The following is a 27,110-nucleotide window of genomic DNA, read 5'->3' as shown; positions in this document are numbered from 1 at the left end:
ATCTAAAAAAGTAATGTACTTTTTCGGACACATGCATGTTTTTACTTTTACGTGCTTTTCTTTTTCTTCTTCTTTTAATCACGCGATTATGTCAAGAGCTTTCATTTGATCGTAGACGATGCCTGAGTTTTCCTTTGAGACATGATTCCTTATTTTCTTTCATAGCATTCTTCATCTGCGTCTGTTAGTCCTATGCGTCTCAAGTCTTGACCTTCGTCTTACCATTAGACATTGATGTTTTGTCTTCTTTTGGTCTGGTCAACATTGTGAATGGACAGACATTGTTTCCGTCTGGAATACTTTTCAATTTGTTTTATCCTTTGTCTGATGCATAGTTGACTTTCTTCTTATCTTTGACCAACCTTCGTCTAATGTTTGATTATTCATCTTCTGGCGCACATGTGGGTTTTCATCTATCATACGGCTTTGCTTCTTCTGATCTTTATGTTGTATTTGATACTACAAAACTTTGACTGATAGTACGCTTCATCTTGTATTTGTTGTCTTTTCGTCTGGCTTGAAGCTTTTCTTCCTTTATCTTGGCATATGCACATTCTTTATTCTTCAACTTTCTTGTACTTATGTTTTTCTGAAACACTAACACACTTGTTAGAAATAACAACACGTATTATATTTGTCTCATTCAAAACCTTTATGGGAATTGCTTCGTCTAACTTAACACACCTAATGAGGGTGAGACCAAGATAAATCAATTCATTGGATTAAATGGAGCAAAACAAGTCCAATATGTAAAAATTAGCCTAGGCCCACTACAGGCCCAATTAGCTTGGGAGTTGTAGTTTTGCTTGAGATGCTTAAGAAATTTGATCTTATTTGGTTAGTGGATAGACTCACCAAGGTGGCTCACCTTACCCTTGTTGATATTAGATCTTCTTTAGAGAGATTGATAGAGATGTACTTTAATGAGGTAGTAAGGTTACACGAGATTTTCTACTAGTGTAGTTTCTAATGAGAAATATTTAGGAAAGTGTTACATGAGAATTAAAAAAGCAAGATGGGAGGAGTCTACCCATTTCTATTGCAGGAAAATTTTAGGGACGAAATTTCAAAAAGGAGGGGAGAATTGTAACATCCCGAATTTTCTACTAGTTTAATGATTATTTATTATTTATTTTATATTTATGGAGATTATTTTCTTATAGCTATTTTAATGGGTTTTATAGAATGTTTTAAAGGTTTTTAATAATTATGACTATTTTAACAATAAATATTTGTGAAAATTAGTTTGTAATATTTTGATTTTTAGTAGCCAGAACGGGCCGTTCTCGAATTGGAACGGGCCGTTCCAGACTACTAAAATGCCCTAGAAAGATTAGGTTGGAACGAGTCGTTCCAACACATGATTCATTGAGTAAACTTCAAACCCAGAACGGGTCGTTCTAATTTGGGAACGGGCCGTTCCAAATGTGGCCGTTGTGAGTTGAAACTCATATCCAGAACAGGCCGTTCATAATGTGAATTTTGGACATGAAGTATGAGTTCAGAACGGGCCGTTCCAGATTTGAAACGGGCCGTTCTGGTGACTATTGATGTTTATAAATAAAACGCTTTGTAACTCCAAAAGCACATTTTTTTCACTTTTCATCTCTTTTTCTTCTACACTCTGAAGACCAAGGGGGAACTCAGAGGAGGAGACCCACAAGATCTAGCTTTAGTTTCAACTCCTGCTTATCGAGGTAAAGGGGGAGTATGAAACCTCGCTTTGGGTGTGGGAATATATGTTGGGTAGTGGAATTGGCCCCCAATCCTATGTTTGTTGTATGCTCATGTATGAGGGGTTTTTCCCAATTATATATGTTTCTTCTATTGCTCTTCTTATATGTAAATAATTGTATGATTTGATATCTCTGTAGGTTCTTGATAGAGAACCCTATGAGAAACAGGCAAAATATGAATGTTTTCTGTTTTGCTATCTGATTGCTCTATTGTATTCCTTGTTGAATGTAATGTGTAAATATGTGATTAATTTTGAGAATAAATATGTTTTGATATGATTTAAGTGTTCTATGGGTTCTTGCGGGAAACCTTATGAGAAATAGGCAAAATATGAATATTTTCTGTTTTGATTTCTGATTGTTCTATTATATTCCTTGTTTGATGAGATGTACAAATATGTATTTAATTTTACAAATATACGAGTTTTGATATAAATTAAAGTGCTCTGTGGAGGCTATGTGAATATGATGAGATAATATGATATGATGATGTAATGTGAAATGTGATTGAGACATGAGATATGAAGATATGTGGTAATGTGATATGATGATGTGATATGATAATAATGAGATATGATGATATGATGAGATGATGTGAAAAGTGATAATGAGACATGATGATGTGATATGATAATGAGACATAACAATGTTATATGAGAATGCATAGAGTCTTAATTGACATGCATCATTTGCATAAATATTTTTAAGGGTACGATATGAAATACACCGCCAGAGAAGGCCCCCTAGTGTAAAAGCTTTGGGAATTAGTCCTTGGGGATAGCTCAGTTTATAAGTCCCAGTCTCGCCCATTGTGTGCATGAGATGTATCTTGAGAGGCTTAGCTATCCCGACGAGACTCTGGTAGTATGTCCTTCTAGTGAGAGTGCGGAGAGGGTGTGACCCGACATGTACTCCTAGACTACTCTTCGTGTATTTCTAGCGGCAATATGCCATGTGATATGTTACTGGCGCCACATGCATGATAATATGTAGTCCAGGTCCATACTTATGCATTTTTAATGTTATATGATAAAGTGATGGTTTATGTCTTGGATGAGTGAGATGTCATGTTATTATTAATTTATCTATGTTATACCTATTTTGTTTGTGTTTGGCTATCCGACGTATCTTTCTACGCTGTGAGCCAGAGTGAGATGTTTCTCACTCTTTTTTTTTCTTGTGTTGTTTTCTTTGACTGTCATACAGGTGATTATCAGCCTGAGGCTGAGGATGTTGATGATGAAGCTTAGGCTTCTTTGTTGGGATTTGCTCTGATAGGACATGTGACATCGGGGCATAGATAGGATTAAATTAGGATGTTGTCTCTGTTAAATTATTTTGAAAACCTTAACCTTATTTCTTTTATAATTACCACTGATTATGTTATTTGTTTAAGTTATGAATGTGGTGTTCTCTATCTGAACATGTTTAGTATTTTAAAAATGAAAGACCGTGGTATTCCAAATTTTATTATTTGTATTATGATATGCGGGGTAGAGGGTGTCACAGACCTAGTTAAAGGCCCAATGGTCTTCAAGTGTGAGCTCTCCTATGGATCAACCTTCACCTTTCTTGATCTTACCTCTTCCAAAGGGATCCTTGGGGATTAGATTTCCATCACTAAGTTCACTCAATTCTATATGCAATGTTTATGCCTCATAACACATAACAACAAGTATAAAAACAAAATTGCAAGAATGTAAAGTCAAGAGTACAGAGAGAAAAATGCACAACCAATTTATACTAGTTCAATAACATTCACTTATGACCTATATCCAATCCTCAATCAACCCGATTAAGATTTTTCACTAATATTTAATTTCAAAAGTTTTACAATCACAATACCACATGCAATATACTTCTACGCTATTAAAGAAACAACTTCTTGCACCCCAAGAAACATTTACTTGTAGATTCTCACTACAAGATTTTCCTTTCTTAAGAAACCTACTGAAGACAAACACAATACAAAAGTTAAGGAACGTATTCACCTGATGTACAAAACAAAATCAAAGTACGTGAATCAACCAAAGTAGTTTATTCTTTAACTCCATGAATATGATAATCAATTTAAATCTTGAAATCTTTCTTAAGGTTGCTACAAAGGTTATAAAATCTCTTATTGCAAAGAAAAAAGTTTCTCAGAGAGTGTTTTCGAAAAAAATATCACAAAAATTCAAGTCTCTCTCTGTTCCAAATGTGAAAAATGATATATATATATATATATATAAGTTTTTTGACTAAAATAATCAATTATTTACATGGATAATCCATTATTTTATTTTTAGCAGATATGGAAATCAACCAATAACTATTTAATCAATTATTTTGAGCAATAATTGGTTATTCTAGAAACCAATTTCTGAAATAATTGATTATTTTGCTGAATGATTGATTATTACAACAACTACTCCTCAAACTTATGAAAAACATAGCAAATAATCGATTATTACTTAAGATAATTGATTTTTTTTTAAGTGTGAAAACTTAATATCTCAATTTTTATACCATTTCTCTTTACAAATCAATTATAAAACTTATTTTCTTCATCAATCATCATCTAGATGGAGATAAAAGACTAAGTTACTTACCAAGCACAAAGCACACAAACAACAAAGCTTTAAACACACAAACAAGATGCAACTTGCATTTTTTTCTTTTAAGAGGCTCAAAACACAAAACAACACTACAAGTTGTACTCTTATCTTTCAAGAGGTTTATTTGTAATCATCAAATATAACTAAGATCATGTCTTGATAGAAAGAAGTAGAAGAAGTGGAAATTGAACTCCTCCTAAGCTCCTTCTAGGCACGGATCAACTTCAATGGAGATAACACCGGATGGAGAAACACTTTAGGAGAAGGAGAACTTTTGGATTGAAGGCCAAAGCCTTAGAGGGAAGCATCCAAGCTCAAGCAATCAAGAGATTGTTCACTTCAAAGGGAAGGAAACTAGGGATTCCTAAGGTTTTGAAGGCACTCTCTCTTGCTCTCTCTTAGAACTTCGGTGACTCTTGAAGATGGCTGAAAATTCAATTCAAAAATCTTATATCATCAAAAGTGTTTTTACAAAGCAAAGAATACACATTTATAGGTGGGAAGCTAGACTAACTTGGCAGCAATCCAAATAGGTCTAGTTGGCGCCAAGTTTGAATTTCAAATTTGAATTTGAAATTCAAACTTTGGCCACTCTCAAGACTAATCCGGATGCTACCCTCATTTAGATGTCATTTAAGAGTTATTTGAAGTGAGTTTGGAGCTCACATGGCCGGAACCACTCCATGCCATCCATGTGACTCAAATTCAATTCAAATTACTTCTAAATGACACATGAATGAAACCTAATTCACCTATTAATGTATACTTCATATAAACCTAATCTAATGACCGAAATACATTGGTCTAATGAATACAATGAATATAAAAAATTACAAGAAGAAGAATGAGCCTGATATTGGGTATCAAAAGCCCAAAGCCTAAGAAGCCCAATTACAAGCCCAAGAACATAAACCCTAGTCTATGGTCAAAATACAAGACCAAAATCAAAGTAATTTCCTATACTAATAAAATGCAATAAAACATGGTGTTTAATCAAGTAAGGTCCATGTGAGAAGTACCCTAGGCCCACCAAGCCCATTGGGCCCACTAAGCTCTGAAGCAGACAAATCTTCAAGTAATCTCCTGGCCATAGCTCTAGCGGTTGGGCCTTTGGCCCATGCTCTTCCATCATTCCCTCCCTCTTGAGAAGGATTCGTCCTCGAATCTGAAGACTCTTCCTCATCATCACTAGCACCTACAAAAGGTTTGAGATCACTAACATTAAAAGTAGTGCTGACTCCATAATCAGAGGGTAAATCAAGTCTATAAGCATTTTCATTGATACGCTGTAAGACCTGAAAGGGACCATCTCCTCTAGGACTGAGTTTGGACTTCCTTTGTTGTGGAAAACGTTCTTTTCTTAAGTGAAGCCAAACCCAATCACCTTCCTTGAAGATCATAGGTTTCTTGCCTTTACTTCCTTGTTGGGCATACTTCTCATTTTGAATTTGAATATGAGTTTTAATCCTTTCATGAAGTTTCGTAACAAAATCAGCCCTTGAAGCCCCTTCCTTATGAATGAAATGCTCAACATTAGGAAGAGGTAACAAGTCTAAAGGAGTTAAAGGATTGAACCCATAAACAGTTTCAAAAGGAGAAATATTAGTAGTTTTGTGAACTACCCTATTGTAGGCAAATTCAATGTGAGGCAAATACTCATCCCAAGATTTGTGATTACCCTTTAGGACTGCCCTAAGCATAGTAGACAGAGACCTATTCACTACCTCAGTTTGGCCATCTGTTTGAGGATGACAAGTAGTTGAAAAGAGGAGTTTGGTTCCTAGTCTTGACCATAAGACACGCCAAAAGTGGCTTAGGAACTTAGTATCTCTATCTGAAACTATTGTCCTAGGAAGCCCATGAAGTTTAACCACATCTCTAAAGAAAAGTTTTGCAATGTTGCTTGCATCATCTACTTTGTGGCATGGAATAAAATGAGTCATTTTACTAAAACGGTCCACAACCACAAAGATAGAATCCATTCCCTTTTGGGTTCTAGGTAAACCTAGCACAAAATCCATGCTAATATCTACCCAAGGGGAAGAAGCAACAGGCAAAGGTGTGTATGTACCATGAGGCATCACTTTAGACTTGGCTTGTAAACAAGCCAAACATCTAAAACAATGCCTTTGGACATCCTTTCGCATATGGGGCCAATAAAATTTTTCTTTTAACAAATAAAGGGTTTTCTCAACACCAAAGTGCCTCATAAGCCCACCTTCATGACTCTCTTTAATTAATAGTTTCCTAATGGATCCTTGGGGTATACATAACCTTCCCTCTTTGTACAAATACCCCTCATCCATATAGAAACCATCAAAAGCTTTTTGTTGGCATTTTTTATAATTATCACCAAACTCAAGATCTTCCTCATACAACTCCCTAATATTATCAAATCCAAGAATTTGAGTACCTAGAGACACAAGTAAAGTATGTCTTCTAGATAAAGCATCAGCTACAATATTTGATTTTTCTTTCTTGAATTTAATAATATATGGAAATTGTTCAAGTAATTCTAACCATTTGGCATGCCTCTTATTTAACTTACCTTGTCCTCTTAAATATTTAAGTGACTCATGGTCACTATGGATGACAAACTCTTTGGACACTAGATAGTGTTCCCAAGTTTGTAAAGCCCAAACCAAGGCATATAACTCCTTGTCATAGGTGGGGTAATTGAGGGAGGCACCTTTTAGTTTTTCACTAAAATATGCAATGGGGTGTCCTCCTTGCAATAACACAGCCCCTATGCCAACTCCTGATGCATCACATTCTAGCTCAAAAGTCTTTTCAAAATTTGGTAGAGCTAATATGGGTGCATTAGTAAGTTGATCCTTAAGAAGTTGAAATGCTTGGTCATGCTTTGAAGTCCATTCAAATAAAATATCTTTTTTAACAAGCTCATTCAAGGATGAAGCAATGCTAGAGAAGTTAGGCACAAATCTTTTATAAAAACTTGCTAATCCATGAAAACTCCTAACTTCACTAACATTTTTAGGCTTGGGCCACTCTTGAATGGCTTTGATTTTCTCGGGGTCCACACCAACCCCATCTTTGCTTACAATGAACCCTAGGAAAACCACATGATCCACACAAAAAGTACATTTTTCAAGATTTGCAAATAAATGGTTTTTCCTAAGGATCATCAAAACTCCTCTAAGATGTCCTAAATGATCATCTTGAGACCTACTATAGATTAAGATGTCATCAAAATAAACAACAACATATTTACCTATACACTTTCTCAAGACATGATTCATAAGCCTCATGAATGTACTTGGTGCATTAGTTAAACCGAAAGGCATAACTAGCCACTCATATAATCCAAATTCGGTCTTAAAAGCAGTTTTCCACTCATCACCCTTTTTAAGTCTTATTTGGTGATAACCACTCTTAAGATCAATTTTAGAAAATATAGTAGCACCATGCAATTCATCAAGCATATCATCAAGTCTAGGGATTGGGTACCTGTACTTGATTGTGATATTGTTAATGGCTCACAACACATTCTCCATTTTCCATCTTTCTTGGGCACTAACAACACAGGCACAGCACAGGGACTCAAACTCTTTTGCACCCACCCCTTGTCCAACAATTCTTGGACTTGATTCTCTATCTTTTTAGTTTCTTGAGGATTTGTCCTATAGGCTGGTCTATTGGGTAGACTAGCTCCAGGCACAAAATCAATTTGATGTTCTATACCCCTAAAAGGAGGAAGACCCTTTGGACCTTCACTAGGGAATATATCATCAAATTCTTTTAATAATTGATAAACTTCAAGAGGTAAAGAATTAAGCTCAAGACTTAAATTATGACACTTAAGCACACTTCTACAAAGAAGAAGATAAGAAGGCTTTTCAACAATTAGGGTTTGTTTTAAAGTTTCTTGTTGAATTCCTTCTGTTGGAAGAGATTGCTCTTCCTCCTCCTTCTTTGAAGTTTTATGCTTTTTCTCTTCTTTTTTTTTAATCAAGTTTTTTTTTCTTCCTCTCTTTTCTTTTTCATTTGTACTTGATCCTCTATCACTTGTGAATGAGACAAAGGATGAAGTACAAATTTCTTTTCTTTGTGAGTGAAAGTAATTTCATTGGTTACGCCATTATGCATGGTTTTCTTGTCAAATTGCCATGGCCTTCCCAACAAAATATGGCAAGCTTCCATTGGAACTATGTCACAAACCACTTGATCTTCATAGTTACCAATAGAAAACTTGACTTTCACTTGTTTATTTACATTAATATCCCCATCTTCATTAATCCAATGAAGTTGATATGGTTTCGGATGGGGAATAGGAGTAAGACCAAGCTTCTCCACCAACCTTGTGCTACAACAATTGCAACAAGAGCCACTATCCACAATGAGAGAACAAGCATTATCAAAAATTTTACATCTTGTATGAAAAATATTCTCTCTTTGTGAAAGGTGAGACTCATGAGGTTGGCTTCCTAGAAGCCTTCTAATCATAAGAATTTGACCATCATAAGGATATGCACTTTCAATTGGATGGTCTTCCTCACTTGTTTCACTATCACTTGAAGTGGTAGAACTAGATTCATCAATACTACTATAAATGTCTTGCCCTTTCAAAATCATCATCTTTTTAGTGGGGCATTGAGAAGCTATGTGGCCTCTCCCAAGACATTTAAAGCATTTGATGTCACTAGTCTTACTACTAGAAGTGACAACATTTTTATTTTTCTCTTTTTCATTTTCTTTTTCTTTTTCTAGACCCTTGCCAAATTTCTTAGAGGAATCATATTGACCCTCCCTCTTGTAGTCTTTCTTGATATAAGAGCTAGATTGAGTTTTGCCTTTAAAAGAACTTTTTCTCAAATTTTGTTGTTCCACCCTTATACAAAGTTGGACCAAATCATCAAGGTCCCTATAAGGGAGTAACTCAACTCTATCTCTAATATCAAAATTTAGACCACTCAAAAATCTAGCAATGGTCAATCTTTCTTCCTCCCTAATCCTAGCCCTCATAAGATACAACTCCATTTTCTGTCTATACTCCTCCACACTCATGTTCTTTTGTTGGAGTCTTTGGAGCTTATCCATAAGCTCCCTACTATAATAAGAAGGTATGTGTCTTCTTCTTATAGCACTCCTCAACTCATTCCAATAAGTGATTGGAGGGTCATTGTGAAGTCTTCTCTCTCTTTCCAAGGATGTCCACCAATACATGGCTTGTCCTTGAAAAGCTAGGGTGGCCAAGGGAACCTTTCTTTCCTCACCTACTTTATGACAAGTGAAGATTTGCTCCACTTTCATTTCCCAATCTAAGTAGGCATCCACATTATCTTTTCCATGAAAGTAAGGGAGATCAACCCTTGATTCCCTCACTTTGGGTTCTTTAATGACTCTCCTAGGTGTAGGTTGGTAGTATGCATCCATATTCAAACTACCATCATTTTCTTGGCTTTGAGAGTCATTAGAACTCTTGGATGAGCTCCTTGAGGAACTTTTTTTACTTTTATTTTTATTTATTTTTTTCAAAAGTTTTTCTTCTCGTTGCTTAATCTTTTGTATCTCTTCCTCTAAAGCAATAAGTTGTACTTCTCTTTGAATCTTTTCTTTTTGTTTTTGAAGTACTTCTTCATGCTTCCAAAGTTTTAGTGCTTCAACCTCCTTGATAATTCTTTTAAAACTTTTAGGATTTTCAAAGTCACTACTACTTTGAGAATGATGACTCATGATTAAGCAATAAGAATTTATATACTATGCAAAAAGTTATAAAATGTTTTTGTAATTTTCTAGGAATGAAAATAGCACTTGGAAGTCTAAGTGTACAAGTTGCACTATCAAGGGAGGTGAGCTACAAAGAGCCACTTAATAACCAAGCCTTTTCAAGTGGAAATCACTAAACTCCTTTGTGGTACTTCCAATTCCCAAAAACTTTTCACAAAAATTTTGTATGTTTTTCACAATTTGTTTGTTTTTGAGACTAAACTAAACGTGAGCAAATAAAACTACACAATTCTAGACGAATTAGGGCAGCAAAGTAAACACAATTATGAACAAGAAACTTAAAAGAAGCAAGATTAAGTAGCTAGTCGTATAACCCTAAGTGGAAGCTTGAAACATATGAAATTTCCAAGCCACTTCCACTAGTACTACACGTGAGAAGGCTATCAAGGAGTTAGATATACCTGACCAGCTTCTTAATACTCCCTCCAAGCTTTACAAATTGGTTTAAAATACAAGAGATTTTGCAAAAATTTAAACTAGCCTAGAAAGCAATAAATGGCAGTTTTAGTGACCAAGCTAGTGACGGATTTGTTGTCCAATTTTCTAACACTTGATTAAGTGTTTTAATACGTCACCAACTCTCCAATAAAGAAGCTCCTGGACCTGCACAATAAACACAACAAAAGAGGTTAATGGAGGCTCCTCACAAGGTGAAAGGAATGGTCACTCAAGTGAAGGAAATTTAGGAAAAGCTAGGTCACTAAATTAGGTCAAAATTTTGTAGTCTTAGTGTCCAAACTTTTCCTACTCTTTGTTGAGCAATACTTGATCCTTAAGCAAAGATTTGAGGCCACTTCCAGCACAGGGAATTTAATGAAAGAAAACAAGACAATCAATAAAAGCACAATTTGAAAAGCTTATACCAAAAGTGAAGAGTAATATGTATATATGACAAGACTCAAAGAGGTTCAACAAGTAAAACTGAAAAATAAGACTCCAAATAAAGCTAGCACTCAGTTAGGAAAGTTCCTAGATAGGTACTATAGTAGATGAACAATACAAAAAAAATTTGAAAGCAATTGGATAAGTATAGAACAAGTAGTAGTCAAAACAAGCCAAGGAATCAAAAAAAATTTTGTCAATGCACACCTCTCGGCTTTTTCAATTTAAATTGCTTTATCTATTTTTTTTTAATTCTTTCTTTTTCTATATTCAAATTAAGATTCCAGAGAAGGTATTTGCCTTTTGTTTCAATTTTTTTATGATTCCAAGCTATAGAAACCGAGACTACAAGTTAACCAAAAACTCAAGTGAAAATGATGAAACTAGTGCACTAGTTTTTAGGTTTTGTGTTTGGATTCCTTTTGTACTCTTTTCTTTTGAACTTTTGAAACTTAGGCTCTGTTTTTATCTCTGTTTTCAGCCTATTAATTATTTTTTTTTTATAAAATTTGAATCCACAAAGTTAGTGCACTAGAAGTAGGATTAAACACTTGAGATTTTAGGTAACACAAATTTTCTTAAGATTTTTCAATGGAAAGTGATTTGAAAACTTAAGTACATAATGGAAACCTAACTCTAAAGAAATTTGCTAGAACTAGTAGCAAATTATGAACACAAAAAGGCAAAAGAAAAAGCACATATAGGTAGGCACAATAGAACACAAACCGAGAGCAACAAATGATGAACAATGCACTCAAAAACAAAAATTAGGTCAACATGCTATTCAAGGAATTCTTAAACATATAAGGACTAAACAAACATTCTAAGACAAAACATGGATTCAAAACCAAAATCTAATGCAATGCATGGAGTCCAATCACGGACACATACTAGAATGGAGAGACTCAAAGAAATTCAAAATAAGCACAAGCTAATAGGTCCTAAACATGTTGATTGTGGAAGAAAATTCAAAAACAATCAACCAATGGATCTGTGGAACAAAATGTGATTCAAAACATATAGATCCGAAAAGAAACTCAATCAAGACAATTAGAACACAAAGAACACACTAGAACACAAGAAGAAACGGACTCAAAAAGTGAAACAACTTATCTCCTTGAAGACCTTGCTCTTGATACCAAAAATGATAGAAAGAAGTAGAAGAAGTGGAAATTGAACTCCTCCTAAGCTCCTTCTTGTAGACCCCTAAAATTGTCCGGGTCGGAAATAAAGCTTGAAGACTCTCGAAGACTAAAGGAAAGTCAGCCGGAAGGACTCCTGGAAGACCCTGGAAGACCCTAGGATGATTATCTGTAGGTTTAGAGGTCTTAGAGTAGCAAAAAATAAGAAAGTGGAGGGAATGAAGCCCAATACGGCCTCCCAAGAGTTCAGTACGGCCGTATTGAACATTTTAAACTACAATACGGCCGCACTGAACTCAATATGGCCGTATTGAAGTTCAATACGGCTGCATTGAACTCAATACGGCTGCACTGAACTTCAATACGGCCGTATTGAGGTTTTTGAACTTCAATACGGCCGTATTGAATTCAATACGGCCGTATTGTAGTTCAAAACTTCAATACGAACCGTATTGACCCCCAGAAACCGTATTGAGCCTCTTCCCTATAAATATGACGTCAATGGGACGTCATTTGACACTTTCACACACAGTTTTAACCCTCTTCTTGAGTATTCTGGGTTTTTTTGAGCAGTGCTCTGCCTAGAAATCACTCGGAGAGTTGATCCGACGAAGTTCTTGAGTCACGAGCCATTTGCTTGAGTCTCGAACCTAGTCGAAGGGAAATCCTCCGGATTTCCATAGTTAAAATTTTATAGGAGGGAGCGAGCGGTCTTGTAGAGGGAGGGAACGCCAAAACGCTTCCCAATTTCTGTCAAGATATATAAGAAAGCACGCTTCAAAGGTTTATCTCTTTAAAGTCCCTTCTTTTACCGCTTTCTGTGTGTACATATTTAAACTGTCATCATGTAGATAGTTAATTTATAATTGCTTAGAATAAATAGGGGTAATTTAGTAATTTTGCACTATTATTTTTAAATAATCTGTCATAGGGAACCTGAAAGGGGCGCTGTGGGGTGCTAACACCTTCCCCACGCATAACCGACTCCCTTACCCGACTCTGGTTGTAATGGCCGAAGTCGATTTTTGAATCGATTGCCTTAAACCTCTTTTTCCAATGTTTTGAGTAAAACATTGGTGGCGACTCCATGAACCCTTCCTTTTTATGAAAACCACTAATCCATGGAAGGTCCCGCTTAGGATTAACATGGATTGGTGAGCCTTTTAATAAAATTGCTCGTTTGACAAGGTCTCAGTTTGAGAATAAGTCATTCTAGTAATCCATATTTTTAAACAAATAAAAGAGTCCAACCATCCTTCGCGAATGCCGAAAGCCCGTTTCGGGCCGGTGGCGACAGATGGCGACTCCGCTGGGGATTCTGGAGAGTCAGTCCCATTGAGTGACAGATTATTTTTAACAAATAATAGTTAAAATTACTTTATTACCCCTTGCTTGTATGATAACATGTTTATTTATGTGGCTTTAATAACTGTTGTATGTTTAATTTTACGCAATTGTTTGAAATAAAAATTGCACACAAACCTTTGCACACAACAGTTTCCTCTATACCCGGGGGCATGAGTGGTAAGCCATAGGGAGTGGATGTTAGTACGGCCGGTTGTCGAATGGGTCTATAGGTGCCCGTAGACCGTTGTCGGAAAGCATCACTCAAGGTGATAACCATGAACTCGAGTCCGACAGTGCGTTGGAGCTTTCCATCGGCTTACGACGAGAGGAATTGGGTCCCTATAATGGGGGCACCTTGGGGGCCTCAGACCGGTGAGAACAGTTAGAACCACCTTGAATATGCACTTTTCTGCAGGATACCCCTACCTCGTGATTCGCTCGTGACTGTTCGTGGATGAGTGAATTGTTTGTGCATTGATTATGTGAAATTGTTTGAGCATACATTGCATTTCTTTAAACATACAACATTCCTTTTTAAATAAGAATAAATAGGAATAAGAATCTTCCATTGCATGGTGTTAACATCTACCTTCATCACATTCATGTAGGTAGTTTCCCTTTTCACCCAAAAAAATACAAAAAACAAAATACCCAAAAAAAAAGAAGAAAAAAGGGTTATTTATCCAAACCAAGCAATATCATGCATCATCTTAGGGACATCCTAAAAACATGATAATGCTTAGTTGAATAAACACAATGCATGCATATTCAACGTCATCATCTCATATCATGCATTCTTATCAAAGATCATGGAGGGATCTAGGTTTACATTTCATACATCCCTCCTAGTAAATCATTAATAAACATTAATAAAAAGAAAGAATTAATTGATGCGTATGTTCAAAGAATGGATCGCACGCCATTTGTTATTAAGTGTAAGCCAACAACCGCGCCAAGCGAGCGCACATCAACTCCGTTGTTGGTAATCAAGACGAATAAAGGGGAAGGTCCAACACCATTAAGGATCACTGCTCCAAGACCTTTCCCCTACGAATCAAATAAGGCTGTGCCGTGGATATACGACATCCATTCTTCTGCCTACAGCGATATCTCTAACATCGCTGGACTTGGGGGCATGACTAGGAGTGGCAGGATCTACACTCCCGATGATCTGCACGACAAAGCTCCCAAAAATAAAGGAAAAGAAGAAAAGAAAACCGAGGAAAAAGAATCCGAGGAGGAGACAGACGAGCTGTTAAAGTTTATCCGACAGAGCGAGTACTCCATCGTGGATCAACTTCATAGGACGCCAGCAAAGATTACGCTGTTGTCGTTGATCCTAAGTTCCGAACCGCATCGGCAAGCTCTGTCGAAAGTCTTGAACGAGGCATATGTGTCGCACACTATCTCCCAAGACAAGTTTGAGGGGATTGTTAGTCACATCACGGCTAGTGATCACCTCACCTTCACCGATGAAGAAATCCCCGCTGGGGGACCGAATCATAACAAGCCCTTGCACATCTCTGTAAAGTGCAAGGAGTATCACATCGCTAAAGTCTTGGTAGATAATGGATCTTCCTTGAATGTGATGCCAAAAAGAACGCTCAAGCAATTGGCAATCAAGGGAGTCCAAATGCGCCCGAGCAACATGATCGTTCGAGCCTTCGATGGTTCTAAAAGAGAAGTGGTGGGAGAGATCAATCTTCCAATCCAAATTGGACCCACTATCTTTAATGTCGAATTCCAAGTGATGGACATTACTCCCGCATACAGCTGTCTCCTCGGCCGACCTTGGATTCATGATGCGAAAGCTGTACCCTCTACGCTCCACCAGAAAGTCAAGTTCATAGTGGGTGACAAACTGGTGACTGTACAAGCTGAAGATGACATACTCATCAGCAAACCATCCACCATACCTTACGTGGATGCAGCGGAGGAAGCTTTAGAAACCGCCTTCCAAGCATTGGAAATCGCCAATGTCGAAACGTTTCCCCGAGAAATGAAGAAGGTAGCCTCCATGCTCACCAAGAACGGATACTTGCCGGGACAAGGACTTGGCAAGGACTCCCAAGGGACTCCAGAGCTACCCATTATCAAAGATAATCCGGGGAAACAAGGGTTAGGATACAACCCTAATAAAGATCAAAGGACGAAGAGGAACCAAGATCCTTCTCGACGTTCTTTAAGCCAGATCTTTAGGAAGGCCGGTTCACAAGCGTCAAGGCCGGTCGTCGTCATCAAGTGCTCTTCTCCTTCCAATAGGGATGTGTAAACCTGATGACTATTAGAGATTACTCCTCGGGGACAGCCCGACCCCCGAGCCTCGATAGGGCACATGTTTTCCATTATGATTATAATAAAATCATTCTTTATTAATTCTTTATTGCTTCTTTTCTTGCTTGCAATAAAATTCTAGACCGCATTATTTAACCCTGTTTGAATAAACATAAATGAGGTTAAAATCGTCTTAATAAAAATAAACCCGCATCTTTTTTATGTGGAAGTGTGTGACAACTTGGAGCACCTCTCCTTGGCCTCAATAAGTACCGTCATGGATAAAAAGAAATCCATTCAGGACAAAAATCCTAAAAAACAAAAAGCTCGGCAGGAAACCCAAAAAGGGGGCTGCGCAAAAATAAGAGCAAAAGACCCGCTAGGAATCCCACGAAAGGGTGACCTAGGCAAAAGTTAGGGTTGCAAAAATAAACAAAAACAAAAGTCCACTAAAACGCCACAAAAGGGTGTTTTAGGCAAAAATAAGGACAATCAAAAAACAGAATAAATCCATGATGGTACCACCAACTGAATTCAACAAAGGGGCTCAAGAAAAGCTATCCAAGTTGTCAAATCACAAATGTTAATAACCAAGACGTGCTTAACTTCATAAGTGTTTAATCAAACAAGCCTAAACACTTAAGCCTACCATTGGCCAGCCATTCTTACAAAATCAATTTTTCAAAATAAAAATAAATCCCCTCTAAAACACAAACTTTCAAAAAAGAATATACCTTTCCTTTCTTTTCTCTCTTGTCCCAAACGATTTTTGAATAATCTAGTGGAAACATGGAGATATAGTAGTCAATAGGAGGGTTGACACATCTTCTAAAGGAAAGGAAAATCATTTGGTTGATGACACCAAATCTCAATATAACATGCATCATTCCTCGGTTACAGAAATCGGCAGCACACAGCCCGTCTAGAGGAATGGCAAAAATCCAAACAGAGAAACGCATCGGTTAATTCTTTTGAAAAGTGAATCAAATAGAATTAGGTGCATCATACTGCATACATGCATACAGATGATAGGTGTAATGGAAGATCACTTATTCTCTGTTTATTAAAAACAAAAAATATAAACTTCAGAAAAACAATACGCCCGTATCATGTTCAGTATGCCCGTACTAAAAACAGGGTTATGAACAAATTTTCAACTCAGTACGAGCGTACTGAAATAGATATGGCCGTATTGGCCACAAAGAAATATTCAAAGACCTCATCATGAGGCAGTCGCATAAAATAGAAAAAATAGAAAAATTGCTTGTGTATGACAGCAGCAAACAAAATGCAGAAATTCGGAAAATCAATAAAACGTACAGAATAACTGAGCCTGGAGAGGCTTGCCGAAATAATACTCTCAGAATAACTGAGCCTGGAGAGGCTCGCCGAAATAATACTCTCAGAATAACTGAGCCTGGAGAGGCTTGCCGAAATAATACTCTCTCAGAATAATTGAGCCTGGAGAGGCTCGCCGAAATAATACTCTCACAGAATAATTGAGCCTGGAGAGGCTCGCCGAAATAATACTCTCTCAGAATAACTGAGCCTGAAGAGGCTTGCCAAAATAATACTCCTCAGAGACATTTCTGTACAGAAAAAGCCGAAATCAACCAAAAAAGGCAAAAACACAGAAAAAGCCAAAATCAACAAAAAAGGCAAAAACACAGAAAAAGCCAAAATCAACAAAAAAGGCAAAAACACAGAAAAAGCCAAAATTAACAAAAAGGCAAAATACAGAAAATCCAACAAATTATACAGAATAACTGAGCCTGGAGAGGCTTGCCAAAATAATACTCTCCAAAAGACATCTCAGCTTGCATTCTTGGGCTGAACAAGAAAAGCAACTCATCGTACAGAATAACTGAGCCTGGAGAGGCTTGCCGAAATAATACTCATACAGAATAACTGAGCCTGGAGAGGCTTGCCGAAATAATACTCCCACAGAATAACTGAGCCTGGAGAGGCTTGCTGAAATAATACTCCCACAAAATAATTAAGCCTGGAGAGGCTTGCCGAAATAATACTCTCCAAAAGACGTCTCAGCTCGCATTCTTGGGCTGAACAAAAAACCAATTCATCATACAGAATAATTGAGCCTGGAGAGGCTTGCCGAAATAATACTCGTATAAGAATAATTGAGCCTGGAGAGGCTCGCCGAAATAATACTCCCCAGAGATATCTCAGCTTCCACTCACGGGCCAAATTCCCCAGTGAAAGCTATCAAACCAAGATCAGCAAAATTCCCCAAGGGAGGCTTGATCATCTAAACAGAATATCCAAGTCGAAAGGACTTAAACTTCCTCAGTGGAAGATAGCTTTCCAACTCAAACGAAGAGTGAAGCTAAGCCTGAAGAGGCTTTCTAAATAATACTCTGGGATACATAAGATCCCCAAATCCCCAGTCGCCTACTCAAGAGGCATTCCTACAAAAAGGAAAAAAATCAAAAGATCAATAATCATTCCCCAAGTGGAATCCGGCTCTTGGCCAAACATCAAGCGTCAAGATGATCTGCCTAACAGAAGAGGCTAATCAAAATCAATGACAAAATCCCCCAGCGGATAACAGCCTACATAGAGGCGACAAAACCAGAAAAACAAAAAGAGTCACCCGAATAAGGATAACCGGGATACTCCACCATCGTCGAAAGGACGTCAGCCAATCATAAGGCACCGCTCATCTCAGAAAGAGCATCTTCGTGTCTACACCCCATGGAAACAGAAATTCCTCAATGGGCACCAACTATGCAAAGGAAAGTTGGGACACAAGAACCTATGAGTAACTGCACATCCCCTAGACGGATCCCTGCGTTATCCAGCCCTCAGTGGCACAAAAATCAAAAACAATCGTCAAAGCAGCATCGTGGACTGTGGAGACAAAATCAAAATCAACATCCAGAACCCTCAGTGGATAATAGCCTACACAGAGGCTACAAAAATCAGAAAAATCAAAGAGAGACACCCGAATAAGGATAACCGGGATACTCCACTTACGTCAAAAGGACGTCAGCCAAACATAAGGCATCGCTCAAATTAAGAAGAGCATCTGTGTCTACACCCCAAGGAGTCAGAAATTCCCCATGGGTACCAACTATGCAAATGCAAGTTGGGGCACAAGAACCTATGAATGAATGCACATCCCCTAGACGGATCCCTGCGTTATCCAGCCCTCAGTGGCACAAAATCAGAAAAACGTCGAAGCAGCATAGTGGACTGTGGAGAAAAAAAAATCATCTCAGATCCCTGGAGAGGGTAAACTCGCATTTCCGAAGTGATCAGAAGACACGGACGCAGACCCTGGAGAGGGCAAACTCAGTTGCCTAGGTCATCAGAGACCAAACAAAGTCTGGAGAGACGGTACTCAAACAAGGTCTGGAGAGACGGTACTCAAACAAGGTCTGGAGAGACGGTACTCAAACAAGGTCTGGAGAGACGGTACTCAAACAAGGTCTGGAGAGACGGTACTCAAACAAGGTCTGCAGAGATGGTACTCAAACAAGGTCTGGAGAGACGGTACTCAAACAAAGTCTGGAGAGACGGTACTCAAACAAAGTCTGGAGAGACGGTACTCAAACAAAGTCTGGAGAGACGGTACTCAAACAAAGTCTGGAGAGACGGTACTCAAACAAAGTCTGGAGAGACGGTACTCAAACAAAGTCTGGAGAGACGGTACTCAAACAAGGTCTGGAGAGACGGTACTCAAAGAAAGTCTGGAGAGACGGTACTCAAAGAAAGTCTGGAGAGACGGTACTCAAGGTCTGGAGAGACAGTACTCAAAGTCTGGAGAGACGGTACTCAAGGTCTGGAGAGACAGTACTCAACCATCAGCGTCGTCAGAGGCACATTGGTGTTCAACTTCCAGCTCGGGCGTCGAGTGAAGTTGACCCTGGAGAGGGTAAACTTAGCTACCGAGGTTGTCAGAAGCGCCGAGGTATGCAACAACCTGGAGAGGCTACTCAACAATTTTCCACCGAAAGACGCTACAAGTCAGAAGGTTGGCACATCACCCGGACAATTGGGTCAACTCCTTTACTTGTCAGCCGGTACACCAAAAGGCCGTCCGACTAAGTAAAGGGGGGGCAGCTGTAGACCCCTAAAATTGTCCGGGTCGGAAATAAAGCTTGAAGACTCTCGAAGACTAAAGGAAAGTCAGCCGGAAGGACTCCTGGAAGACCCTGGAAGACCCTAGGATGATTATCTGTAGGTTTAGAGGTCTTAGAGTAGCAAAAAATAAGAAAGTGGAGGGAATGAAGCCCAATACGGCCTCCCAAGAGTTCAGTACGGCCGTATTGAACATTTTAAACTACAATACGGCCGCACTGAACTCAATACGGCCGTATTGAAGTTCAATACGGCTGCATTGAACTCAATACGGCTGCACTGAACTTCAATACGGCCGTATTGAGGTTTTTGAACTTCAATACGGCCGTATTGAATTCAATACGGCCGTATTGTAGTTCAAAACTTCAATACGGACCGTATTGACCCCCAGAAACCGTATTGAGCCTCTTCCCTATAAATATGACGTCAATGGGACGTCATTTGACACTTTCACACACAGTTTTAACCCTCTTCTTGAGTATTCTGGGTTTTTTTGAGCAGTGCTCTGCCTAGAAATCCCTCGGAGAGTTGATCCGACGAAGTTCTTGAGTCACGAGCCATTTGCTTGAGTCTCGAACCTAGTCGAAGGGAAATCCTCCGGATTTCCATAGTTAAAATTTTATAGGAGGGAGCGAGCGGTCTTGTAGAGGGAGGGAACGCCAAAACGCTTCCCAATTTCTGTCAAGATATATAAGAAAGCACGCTTCAAAGGTTTATCTCTTTAAAGTCCCTTCTTTTACCGCTTTCTGTGTGTACATATTTAAACTGTCATCATGTAGATAGTTAATTTATAATTGCTTAGAATAAATAGGGGTAATTTAGTAATTTTGCACTATTATTTTTAAATAATCTGTCATAGGGAACCCGAAAGGGGCGCTGTGGGGTGTTAACACCTTCCCCACGCATAACCGACTCCCTTACCCGACTCTGGTTGTAATGGCCGAAGTCGATTTTTGAATCGATTGCCTTAAACCTCTTTTTCCAATGTTTTGAGTAAAACATTGGTGGCGACTCCATGAACCCTTCCTTTTTATGAAAACCACTAATCCATGGAGGGTCCCGCTTAGGATTAACATGGATTGGTGAGCCTTTTAATAAAATTGCTCGTTTGACAAGGTCTCAGTTTGAGAATAAGTCATTCTAGTAATCCATATTTTTAAACAAATAAAAGAGTCCAACCATCCTTCGCGAATGCCGAAAGCCCGTTTCGGGCCGGTGGCGACACTTCTAGGCACGAATCAACTTCAATGGAGATAACACCGGATGGAGAAACACTTTAGGAGAAGGAGAACTTTTGGATTGAAGGCCAAAGCCTTAGAGGGAAGCATCCAAGCTCAAGCAATCAAGAGATTGCTCACTTCAAAGGGAAGGAAACTAGGGATTCCTAAGGTTTTGAAGGCACTCTCTCTTGCTCTCTCTTAGAACTTCGGTGACTCTTGAAGATGGCTGAAAATTCAATTCAGAAATCTTATATCATCAAAAATGTTTTTACAAAGCAAAGAATACACATTTATAGGTGGGAAGCTAGACTAACTTGGCGGCAATCCAAATAGGTCTAGTTGGCGCCAAGTTTGAATTTCAAATTTGAATTTGAAATTCAAACTTTGGCCACTTTCAAGACTAATCCGGATGCTACCCTCATTTAGATGTCATTTAAGAGTTATTTGAAGTGAATTTGGAGCTCACATGGCCGGAACCACTCCATGCCATCCATGTGACTCAAATTCAATTCAAATTACTTCTAAATGACACATGAATGAAACCTAATTCACCTATTAATGTATACTTCATATAAACCTAGTCTAATGACCGAAATACATTGGTCTAATGAATACAATGAATATAAAAAATTACAAGAAGAAGAATGAGCCTGATATTGGGTATCAAAAGCCCAAAGCCTAAGAAGCCCAATTACAAGCCCAAGAACATAAACCCTAGTCTATGGTCAAAATACAAGACCAAAATCAAAGTAATTTCCTATACTAATAAAATGTAATAAAACATGGTGTTTAATCAAGTAAGGTCCATGTGAGAAGTACCCTAGGCCCACCAAGCCCATTGGGCCCACTAAGCTCTGAAGCAGACAAATCTTCAAGTAATCTCCTGGCCATAGCTCTAGTGGTTGGGCCTTTGGCCCATGCTCTTCCATCATGTCTTCATCTTAAGCTTAATCAACAAATATTAATTTTGGGCCTTCATTTGTAAAATTGACAACATGGTTTGGAATTTTGTATGATCTATGAACTTTAATGTACATAAAGTGGTCACTATTGCTTGTAAGCATGTTTGTCGTCCTATCAATGAAGGAGGTTTTAGAATTATTTCTTTCAACCCTTGATGAGGCAACTTATCTTAAGTTGCACGTTTACTCTAAGTGCATACCTCCTTTATGCTCATGCATAGTTTGAAGGTTATTGCACCAGAGCCTCCTAACAATGATGCTTTTAGGTGACGTGGTTTGTATGTGTTGTTAGTTTGTTTGTTGTGTGGTCAAGTGGAAGAGATGACGGACCATCTTTTTTTTTTTTTTTGCTCTTCGTCCATGTCTTCTTGGTCTTGGCTACAAGACATTATTTAGGTACCTTTTGGTCTCATGTCAACACATGGCCTTTTGAATGTTCTAGACAATTGTTGGAGTGGTTAGGTTTAGGATGTATTTTCCTTTGCATTAGTGCATGTTTTTTGAATCATCTGGTACCTGTGGAGTAAAGTGTGATTCCAAAATCATTAACCTCCATTTGAACAAGCCATTTCAATGGTTATATTCATCGTATCCGTGTCTAGATAGCTTTCCATTGAATGTATCTCTCATTTATGGACTGATGTATAGATCCTTTAACAATAATATGAAGTGACTGGACAACCAAAGCCCCTAGTGATTAAAAAGGTGGACTGGAACCCTTCTGTTTGTGGTGTCATCAAGTGTAATATTGAGGGTACAATACTTAGATCATCAGGGCATGTTACTTGTGAATTTCACCCTCTCAAAAAAATTTCTCCATCATCTTAATCGTTCACTCAATCACTCAATTTCTCACAACAATGGCTCACAAGGTTACTCAGTTGATCAATTGAGAAATCTCAAATAGGTAATTTTAGGGTTTGTTATCTTATCTCTCTCGTAACAATCTCTCTGAATGACTTTATCAGAATCTTCTATTTGATAAATTATTCAAATCTTAGGGTTTTATATATTTTTCTCTTGAATATATTTCATTCATCCTCTAATGTTTTACGTGTTAATTATTTTAAAGATAACACAATTCAAATATTGCATAATTATTAGACAATGCTTGCGTCTGTTTCTAATAGCACAATTCCTGCATAGTTTTGCTACACATTTACAATTTTATATATTTAGTGGCATTTTTTTTGGAACCATCAACAATGCTGTTATGGAGGTTCAATGAAGTGACCTTCAATTTTAGAGTTTCTAGTAAGCAATTTGTGAGATTGACAAATTAAGATGAAGGAATAGTTGAGATTTCGAGGAGTGATGATGTCCAAAACAGGGTTCGCATCAAAGCACCAAATGATCTATTTTTTCTTCTTCATATTTTAGCCTCATTTGTTTTATTAATTGATCACACAATAATGATTATGATGATCTTAAACCTTCAAAGTTGCTATAGATTATGTTAGGTAGTAATGTTTTTAAACTCTTAATAACTTTGGTGCTTGCAAATTATGAAGGATCCAGTTGGGATGATAGTGACCCATCAGTCTTGAAAATGAATGTTTTGACAAGCAAATTACAAATGGTTATGGACCAAATAAAGCTCCCAAAATCATGAGAGAAAAATAAAATGATTTAAAACATAACAAGGAGCAACGTTTTAAAAAAATTTTAATTGAATAATATAGAGCTATGGTGGCATGCAGGATCATTGGAATACATACATCACTAAAGATGATTTCAAGTTCATATTAGAAAATGGCTTAAATGGGGTTAGAATTCCCATGGTGTGGTGGATAGCCCAAGACCCTGAAGTAATCGTGTTTCAAGTTTGCAAGGAGAAGATTGGAGGCTCTCATATACTCTGTTATTTATCTGAAGGTTCTGCATTGTCTTTATCTCTCAATTAATGTTGAATAATCTATGTTTTTATTATCAACTGAGCCCTTCTTAGATTTCAAGACTTATATCTCGTGAACCAGAGCTAACACAAGACAGATATCTTGTTTTCAAGATGGAGTGCAAAAAGGTGAATTTGTTTTTTCTTATTCTCTTTAATTTAAAGTTCTTCATTTGATCTCAAGGTTATGACACTAGAATATACTAAAATATCTAGTGTAAGAATACTACAGATTGTGCCTCTTTAATGACAATATTATTAAGAGACAATCACAACACAAGTTGTGCCTAAAAGGTGTTAAAAAAATTACAAACCAGTTATACAATAACCGTAGAGCACCCTCTCACAGGTAGAAGAAAAAAAATTATACCTCAACTCCTAACTCCCTTAAATCTACATAAAACACATCACTGGGCATCCCTTCATACTTACAAAGCACTTTAACCACATCCCAATTAACAAAGAAACAGATTTAAAACTGTATTGGAAAAATTTTAACTATTCACTAGTTCCCTTTTGTTATGATTGTTGCATATGATCTTTACCAAAGAGCTTTTTGGAATTTAAAAATTTTTCTGCATAATCGTGTTGCTATTGCTCTAGAGGCAAACAAACAGAAAATTTTGGTTTCAAAAACAAGCATTAGTTGGAGCATAACATATTTCGCATGCTCTAGAAGCTGCAAAAAAGATTCTAAGATTGTTACCCTTCTATTTTAAATGTTATGAGTAGCCTAGCTAGTTACATTATTTTGATTAAAAGTGTTTTGTTTATTTCTAAGTCTTCCAACTTAAAATTTGTTAAACTTAAACATATTAAGGAACCCCACTATTGAATAAGTAGTCAAGGATAGTTTTGTAATAGTTAAAAAAATTATTCTTTTAAAAGAGGAAAAATGATATGTTACAAAAAATTAAAGTTTGAAATATATCAATTAATTTAATCTTTAAAGTTATTAAACATCGATTACTTGATGTATGATATCCAATTTATATTTCAAGTATTACAAGAATTCGATGGTCAGTACTAGTCAAGGGTGCTAGTAAGGATCTCTTAAATGAAGTTGAAAGATGTTTCCAGGTTAGTATTAGGATAAATAAGGTGCTTCTCTCATTAGCTTTTCTTTTCTATTTTCCTCTATACCTATATTTGTCTTAGTTAGTTTTAGATTAGCTAGTCCTAATCATGGTTAGTTAGTTTGCTAGACCAACAATCATGGTTAGTTAGATTGTTATTTCTTTGGCAACTTATAAAACGATAATCATACTCTCTATAAAGGTGTTAGAATGATACAAGATGATAATTTCTCTCACATAATACTCAACACCTTACCTGCTAACAGTTAGTTTTTTATTTCTACTTAGAGCTTGTGGATTTGATCATTACTTTATAATGTTTTCCCATGACAAGATGTCATTCATATCACAACTTCTTAGGTTGCCTTTGTTCATCATGTCACTTTATTAGCTTATTAAAAAACTTGCATGAAAGAATCCTTTGTAGTATTTTTCACAAATTGTGAGTTTAACGAGCATAACAACATATCATTCCTCACATAACAAAATATTTTGAGTGAATAATCTTCTTTTAATGTAATTATGCCCTTTTTCCATTTTATAAGATAAGACTTGATTTTTTTATTTAAAAAACTAATAATTTTTATCTTTGATTAGGTACTCATTAAAATGTTTTTTGATGTTTTTTTAGTTTATTTAAGTTAATTTTAAAATTCTCGCTTATCAAAGATAAAACCATTAATGAAATCAATATCTTGTCGTATTCTACTCAAACAATAGGAATGAGATTAAAACATGTTAAGCTTATAAATGACATTTTTAGGACTATGAAATCTAGTTGTTTATGATAAATTAGTATATTTTCATAAAGTGATTCTTACTACTTTGTGCCTTGCAGGTGGAAGATGGTTATTACTTATTAGGTATACTCAATGTAAAACTTTGTCACATAAGGAAGAATATTACATCTATAAGGACCTGTACTCTTCAAATTAAGAGTATAAATTTTCTAGATACAATTTACTTTCTGATTGTTGTGTTGTATTCTTTAATTTAAAGGATTTGCACTTGTTGTACCTATTGGTTGCATAACCTTTATTTGAAGGAGCATTGTTATACCAACTCATAGATTTGTTTATATTGCTAGAAAAGTAGTATTGTTAAATAGTTACAACAACAATTAAAATTACTAATAAATTAATTTTTTTAGCAATAAAATAAGTATTTACAGATGTAATAATAAAGGTCTGTTAGTAATGTAATCAAAGTTAAAAAAGTACTTTTAGTGGCCATTTAAATAACTACTAATATTATCATTAAAGGTTTTTTAGTGGCCATAAAAATAGTTACTAGTATTGCCGTTAAACATATTCGATTTTTAGTGGCCATAAAATGAACTTTTACCAGCACTTCTTATAATTGCCACTAATATTTTTAGCGACTCCATATACACCGGCCAAAATCTTATGGTCACTAAATATTTTGCTGCTCATTTATATTGCCATTAAAAAGTATAATAATTGTCACTAAAAGTGATTTTTGTTGTAGTGAGTGGATTTTATTTGCTAAGATGTTTTACCTTTATTTCTTAAGGAGTCTTTTTTCAACAATCGTTGTGGATTGCCCAATTTTAGGTTTTGATGATTTTCTAGCATGAGCCTTGGTCTAACCCTCTCATGCTTATTTGTACCTCTTTTTTGTTCTTAATGATACTTTATGGCATATGACAAATGATAGATAGGTTTGGAAATGATAATGTTGTTGGGATGTCCTTGCTCTATAATAATGCATGCATGCCATAACCGTTATTTTTCTATAAAAAAAAAAAAAAAAAAAAAAAAAAAAAAAAAAGACAACTAGTGTAGAAAGCTATTAAATTTTACATCAATAGCATCTACATTGGTTCTTTACTCAATGTATAATGCCCATTTACTAATGTTAAAAAAAACTTGTTCTAGTAAAATGATAATTTTTCAGTTCTTAATTGGAATATAACCCAAATTACATGTGGTGTAGTATCTACACTTCACGGGTGGTGGTTAAGGAAGACATTAGTTGGCAATTGGATATATGGTAAATGTTTGGAACATGCCATGGCTTCATGCAGTTGGTGATTCATATGTCTAAACTCTTTTTATTCATGGCTTGAAGAATTTAAATGCATATGATATAATTGATCAATCAATGGGTA

General features: G+C 36.7%; 1 long non-coding RNA gene across 1 annotated transcript; it reads left to right on the top strand.

The window, feature by feature from the left end:
- The first annotated feature begins 21,952 nt into the window (after positions 1-21,952).
- LOC114915021 (uncharacterized) lies at positions 21,953-26,737 on the top strand. The gene is made up of 3 exons (XR_003802862.2): positions 21,953-22,916; positions 23,710-24,032; positions 25,818-26,737. It is a non-coding gene; the product is annotated as an uncharacterized LOC114915021 (long non-coding RNA).
- Positions 26,738-27,110: the final 373 nt, after the last annotated feature.

This window comes from Cajanus cajan, chromosome 5 (genome assembly GCF_000230855.2).
Source record: "Cajanus cajan strain Asha chromosome 5, NIPB_CcT2T_4, whole genome shotgun sequence".
Lineage (NCBI taxonomy): Eukaryota > Viridiplantae > Streptophyta > Magnoliopsida > Fabales > Fabaceae > Cajanus > Cajanus cajan.
This window is presented reverse-complemented; position numbering and strand designations above follow the sequence as displayed.